We start from the raw sequence: 7,425 nt of genomic DNA on the forward strand, positions 1-7,425 counted from the left end.
TCAGCATATGCCAGCCACGTGCCTTCCCAGGTAACAGAGGTTTTTTGGAAGCCACTGGCCTTCCTTCATGAAGGTATATTTGTGTTGATGCTTTAATTTGGACATTTTTATGGCCTTCAGACTGTAAATTTGTAACCAAATAAACCCTCTTTACAAAAGCCAATCATTTCTGGTATTTTGCATAATAGCATCATTAGCAAACTGAAACAGTGAAAAAAATAAAAACAAATATGGAGAGAGAGAGAGAAAAAAAATCATGTGAGCAGTTTAATCCAGTTGCAGCTCAGCTGAGCTATCCTTAGATTCCTTGGCTGTGTGAGCTAATAAATTTCCCTTTTCCCTAAGCTTATTTATCTTGGATTTCTATGATTTGAAAGTAAAGAATCATGGCTTGTACTTCACATCATGGGTTTTACTTCTCCATCTTTAAAATGAAAAGTCTGGACTAAATTAGTGCAAATCTGCCTTCCTTGTCTAGAATTCCATAATTCTAACGAAGTGAATATGCTTAGTGAGTGTGAGTTCCTTCAGGACTTGAATCTTATATCATTCATTTCAATATCCAGAATTTCTGGCACTTCTTAGTTGCTCAGTAACTATTTCTTGTATTAAATTGAAATAAATGGACTAAACATCCTCTAATCCTATCCTTTCACAAATCTTTTCACCTCTATGATTTTTGCATGCTTATTTCCCCATGTTCCCAATAAAAGCAGATGTCAGATACATATTCACAGCTTTCTCTTTCCTGAGAAGAGAACAATTAATTTTACTAAGTTATGAATGATAAGAAATATATCTTTTACTGGTAATCAGATATCAAGGGAAATATAATAATTCAAAGGGGTTATTTAATATTGATATAATCCAAGCTAGAAAGAAAAATTATTATTCTTTCCATTTATAATGAATTATATGATATTGATATTTCTTGATTTCTATTTGTGCAAAATAGGAGAAAGTGCAAAAGGATTTATTGGATCAGTAGTTAGAAAAATATAAGCCACGTTAGGGAAACTTTAGCTAATCTTCCGTTTATGTCAAGCACTTTTTCATCTTTAAGCATTTCTCAAAAAAAGAAACAAATAGGCCAGCTGACCTTCCAGGACAGGGGAAAAAGATAGCAAGCCACTGTGCTAAGACGCCTAAGAAGGGCCTCTTTTCCCGTTTCTCTGTGACAGTGTGTGTTGTGCTTCAAGGCTAACCCTAAGAAATCTAATGTGCAATTCACCCAGAGTGGGTTTTATAAAACCTTACAAGGCCCCAAATCAGTGTTTGTAATGAGTGCTAGAGGAAGCTGAAAAATGGAAATTTACAGATTAGAAATATAACCAAGGCTTCCAGTGGAAACAGAAGGAAGAAAACTCAACTATTCTATTTTCATAGGATGAATCTCTATATAAAAACAATGACTATCCAAGAATGGCCCACAGTTTATGTAATGCATGCATTTATAAATCATATACACACATTTCTATTATTTTCTGATAATTAAACTATTCTCTATAACCTTATACAAAGAGTTTGGATGGAAAAAACGGGTAGGAGGGTTGATCTCAGTCCTGTCTTTTCCTTACAGTAAATATTTTTAGAAATGTTGGAAGAAGAAATGCCATACACATAAGTATTTCCTGAATCTCCTTGCAAGGAAAACTTATATATAAGTGCTTCCTTGTCCTTGGTATAATATTTGTGTAGCAAATATAACTTCCTAAAGCAGATTTTCCTGATATTGTTACCAAACCTTAACCATGTCTTAGTTTTCTTATGTCAAAAAAAATTACAAAAATGCCTGTCCTGTCTGCTATATTTATTATAAAGATCAAAAGATAATGCACACTAAAATGCACTATTCAAAATATTATTACTATCCTCATCACTGTTATTATTTGTTTTCACAACAATCTTGTGAGGTTGATAAGTATGACTAAGGAGGAAATTAAGGAACAATAAGATTAAGTGTCTTGCCTAAAGTCACACAGCTACTTAGTGACCAAGTTGATATGAATTCGGATACCCCAACTTGCTACGAGACAACACTGTACACATGTATACTGAAAATCAGGAAGAGAAAAGATTCCTAGAATTTTATATGAATGCTTTTTTTCAGGCCATTGGCCTAAAATGTTTAAATTGAGAGAGAGACAGAGTTTAAATAACTTTACAGACATCCAAGCCAAAATATCAGGTTAGAATCATAAACCTGTTTGTCCAGTGAATCAATCAAAACCCGATGTGGAACAAGAGAAAAGGGTGTGTTCCACAGTGTTTACCCCAGAAGAGACACATAATCTCAGACCTTCAAAACATGTCAAAAGTTGCTAGTTTGGAAATATGAAGTATTATATAATACATACAGAAGGATAATCAACAATTCTTTTGAGGCCAATTTGTCAATATCTATCACAATTAAAAAAACACACAGTCTCTGATTTAGCAAGTCCACTGCTAGAAACTTAGACCTCAGAAAAAAATTTCTCAAATAAGTACATAAGTTCACTTATAGGATGTCATTTGCAGCATTGCTTGAAATAACAACAACAACAAAAAGTTTAAATGGAAAACTTTAATGTCCATAAAAAAACAATTAGTTAGAAAAGTTATGGTACATTTATTCATGAAAGACTGTTCATTCATTTTTAAATATTAAATAAATTTACATGAACTGATATAAGACCCTGCTATCAATTGTGAATTAAGGAAACCAGTGGCTGAATAGTATAATTTTTGTATAGATAATATATATAAAGATTGGAATATATACCTAACTGAAAAAACTTGTTTCCCCTATAGAGTGTGGATTAAGTGCATTTTGACTTTCTATAGTTTCTTATTATTCAAATTTTCATTACAATGAGCATGTCTTATTTCAGAAGAGAAATTTAAATAAAATGCCATTTCTTATCCAATCCATTTATGGATTCAGTGCTATACCAGTGAAAATCATTAAAAGATGTCTTATATAGTAAAAAATAGAAAATAAGTAAAGAATATTCTACAAAGGAAAAATGATAAAAGTTGGAGAGGTGCCAGGATGCACTAGTCCTTCCAGATAAAGTGGCAATAATTAAAAGATGCAATGATGATACAAAAATGTGGTAGTTTGAAGTAACTACCCAGGAAAGATCATGTTCAGAAAAGATCAGCCAATCCATTCCCATGGGTGGGACATTTTGGTTAGGTTATTTCAGTTGCCCCAGAAAAGCTGAGATGAAATTCAGAGAAGCTGAGAGATGGAAAAGCCAGAAGCTGAAAGCAACAAAACTCAGGAGAGAAGGACCAGCAGATGCCGCATGTGCCTTCCCATGCTACAGAGAAGCCCCAGCTTGCCAGTAGCCAACCTTCAGAGTCCAGGTATCATCCTGTTGATGCCTTGATTTGGACATTTTTCATGGCCTCAGAACTGTAAACTTGAAAGCTAATAAATCCCCACTGTAACAACCAACCCATTTCTGGTATATTGTGTTATGGCTGCTTTAGCAAACCAAACCAAAACAAAACTAATTCCTGGTCAATCAAGATGGTGGTGAAAGATGCTCCAGAGTGCCATTTCCCTACAGAATCTTTGAACAACTAGCAAAACTGGGAGACATCTTCCTTGGAATCCTGAAAATGGTTAAAGGGTCGCAGTAACTGTGGCAGTCCCAAATCAAGGAAACACAGCTCTATCAAATGGTAGGAGAAGCTTGTGGTGCCCTTGCTGACCACTTCCATCCCTCCAAGACATGGTGTGGAGCCAGTCTGCACTTCCATTTTGGGCCCCTGGACCTATTCCAGAGGGAGCAGAGTATCCCTACACACACACTGTACTAATCAATGCAAACCTCTCAGCTGACAGCCTAAAAGACTGAATCAGGAAATACATCTCTTGACAGATTTGAAGTGATATATAGGTGTTTTTATTCAATAGTAGGAGATTTCAATAAACAACATTCAGTAATGGATAGAACATCTAGACAGAAGATAGAGAAAGAAATAAAAGACTCAAAAGATACTATAAAACAATTAGTACTAACACATATAGAGAACATGTCACTGACATGAGACTATAAATTCTCCTCTAGTGCAAATAGAATGTTCTTCAGAATAGACCACATGTTGGGTCACAAAACAAGTCTCAATAAATTCAAAAATAGTGAAATCATAAAAATGTATCTTCTTTGACCAAAATAGAATGAAGCTAGAAACCAATAACAGGGAGAACTGAAAATTCACAAACATGTGGAAATTAAACAATGCACTCTTAAACAAGCAATGGGTCAAAAAAGAAATCACGTGGGAAATTAGGGAATATCTTGAGGCAAATGAAAATGATAACACGACACACAAAACTCATGGCATGCAGTAAAGGCAGTGCTGAAAAGGAAATTTATAGCTTTAAATGCTAAAATTGAAAAGGAAGATCTTATATCAGAGACCCAAAATCACATCTGGAGGGTCAAGAAAAAGAACAGCAAATTAAATCCAAATTGAGCAGAAGAAAGGAAATAAAGATTAGAGCAGAGATAAATGAAAAAAAAGAATTTTAAAAAAGAGAATCAGTGAAACTGAAAGTTGGTTCTTTGCAAAAGATCAATAAAATTGACAGAACTGTAACTAAAACTGACATAGATAAAAATACAGTAGATGCAAAAATTAAAAGTCAGAATGAAAAGGGGACATTGCTACCTACCCCACAGAAATAAAAAGGACTATAAGAGGATGCAATAAACAATTGTTCAACAAAAAATTAGATAACCTATATGAAATGGACACATTTTCAGAAACACATAAACTACCTACATTGACTCAAGAAAAAACAGAAGATTTTAACAATCCAATAACAAGTAGAGAGGTAAAATCAGTCATTAAAAACCTCCCAATGAAGAAAAGCCCAGGACCAAACGGCACTGGTAAATTTTACCAAACATTCCAAGAAGAATTAACACCAATCCTGCTCAAACTCTTCCAAAACATAGAAGAGGCAGAAAGACTTCTTAACTCATTCTACGAAGCAAACATCAACCTAATACCAAAGCCAGATAAAGTACCACAAGAAAATAAAATTACAGACCAATATCTCTTATAAATGTCAATGCAAAAAGTCTCAAAAAAATACTAGTAAACCAAATCCAACAGCACATCAAAAGAATTATATACCATGATCAATTGGGAATCATCTCAGATATGCAAGGGTGGTTCAACATAAGAAAATCTTAATGCAATACACCAAATTAATAGAACAAAGGGACAAAAAACAAATGATCATTTTAATTGATGCAGAAAAGGCATTTGACAAAATCCAATACCCTTCTTGATAAAAATACCCTAGAAAACTAGGAATAGGAGGAAATTTCCTCAACATGATAAAGAGTATATGTGAAAACCCCAAAGCTAGCATCATACTCAGTGATAAAAGACTGGAAGCTTTCCCTCTAAGATCAGGAAAAAAAACAAGGATGCCCACTGTCACTACTGGACTCACACTGTCCCAGTGCTATTTAACATTGACTGGAAGTTCTAGCCAAAGCAATTAGGCAAGGAAAATAAATGAAAGGTATTCAAATTGGAAAGGAAGATGCGAAACGTTCCTTATTTGCAGATGGCATGATCCTATATAAGAAAACCCTGAAAACTCCACAACAAAAATCCCAGAACTAATAAATGAATTCAGCAAAATGGCAGGGTATAAGATCAACATGCAAAAATCAGTAGTGTTTCTATACTACTGGTAATGAACAGTAGTGTTTCCATAGACTGGTAATGAGCAGTCTGAAGAGGAAAACAAGTAAAAAAATTTCATATACAATAGCAACTGAAAGAATCAAATATCTACGAAAATTAAACCAAGGATGTAAAAGACAGGACCTGTACATGGATAACTACAAAACATTGCTAAAAGATATTTAAGAAGACCTAAATAAATGGAAGAACATTCCGTGTTCATGAATTGGAAGACTAAATATAGTTAACATGTCAATTCTACCCAAAGCGATTTACAGATCCAATGCAATCCCAATCAAAATTTCAACAACTTGATTTGCCTAAATTGAAAAGCCTATCATCAAATTTATATGGAAGAGTAAGAGGCCCTGAATAACCAAAATCATTTCAAAAAGGAAGAATGAGCTTGGAGGACTCACACTTCCTGATTTGAAAACTTATTACACAGCTGCAGTATTCCAGACAGCATGGTACTGGCACAAGGACTGAAGTATAGACCAATGGAATCAAATTGAGAGTTCAGAAGTAAACCCTCATATCTATGACCAATTGATTTTTGACAAGGGTGCACGGTGCACTCAATGGGGGAAATATTAGATTCTTCAACAAAAGGTGCTGGGACAACTGGCTATCCATATGAAAAAGAATGAAGGGGGACCCCCACCTCACACCATATACAAAACTTAACTCAAAATGGATCATAGACCTCAATGTAAGAACAAAAACTATAAAACTCCTAGAAGAAAACATTGGAAAACATCTTCAGGACCTTGTTTTAGGCAATGGTTTCTTAGACTTTACACCCAAAGCACAGGCCACAAAAGAAAAAATACGTAAATGACATTTCATCAAAATTTAAAACTTTTGTGCATCAAAGAACTTCATCATGAAAGTAAAAAGCAGACAACAGAATGGGAAAAAATATTTGGAAACCACATATCTGTTAAGGGTTTAATATCTAGGATACATAACAAATTCTACAATTCAACAACAAAAAAAAGGCACAATTTTAAAATGAGCAAAAGACTTGAATAGACATTTCTTCAAAGAAGAGACAAAAATGGCCAAAAATCACATGAAAAGATGCTCAACATCATCAGCATTAGGGAACAAATGAAAGCCACAATGAGAGACCATTTCACACCTTGTAAAATAGCTACTATTAAAAAATGGAAAATAACAAGTGTTGGAGAGGATGTGGAGAAATAGTAACACTTGTTCATTGTTGTGATAGTGTAGAATAGTGCACCCACTGTAGAAAATAGTTTGGCAGTTCCTCATAAAGTTAAGTATAGAATTACCACGTGACCCGGCAATCCCACTTCTAGGTATATACCCAAAATAATTGAAAGCAGGGACTCAAACAGACATTTGTACACCGATGTTCATAGTGGCATTACTCAAAATTGCCAAAAGATGGAAGCAACACAAGTGTCCATCAACCGATGAATGGATAAACAAAATGTGGTATATAAATACAATGGAATATTACTCAACCATAAAAAGGAATGGAGTTCTGATACATGCAACAGCGAGGATGAGCCTTGAAGACATCATGTTGAGTGAAATAAGACAGATAGAAAAGGACAAATATTGTACGATCTCACAGATACGAAATAATTAGACTAAGCTTACTCATGGTGTCAGAAACTAGAACACAGTTTACCAGGGGCCAGGATGGGAGTTAATGCTTAATTGGTACACAGTTTCTGTTTAGGATAA

The sequence above is a fragment of the Choloepus didactylus genome, chromosome 7 (assembly GCF_015220235.1).
Source record: "Choloepus didactylus isolate mChoDid1 chromosome 7, mChoDid1.pri, whole genome shotgun sequence".
Lineage (NCBI taxonomy): Eukaryota > Metazoa > Chordata > Mammalia > Pilosa > Megalonychidae > Choloepus > Choloepus didactylus.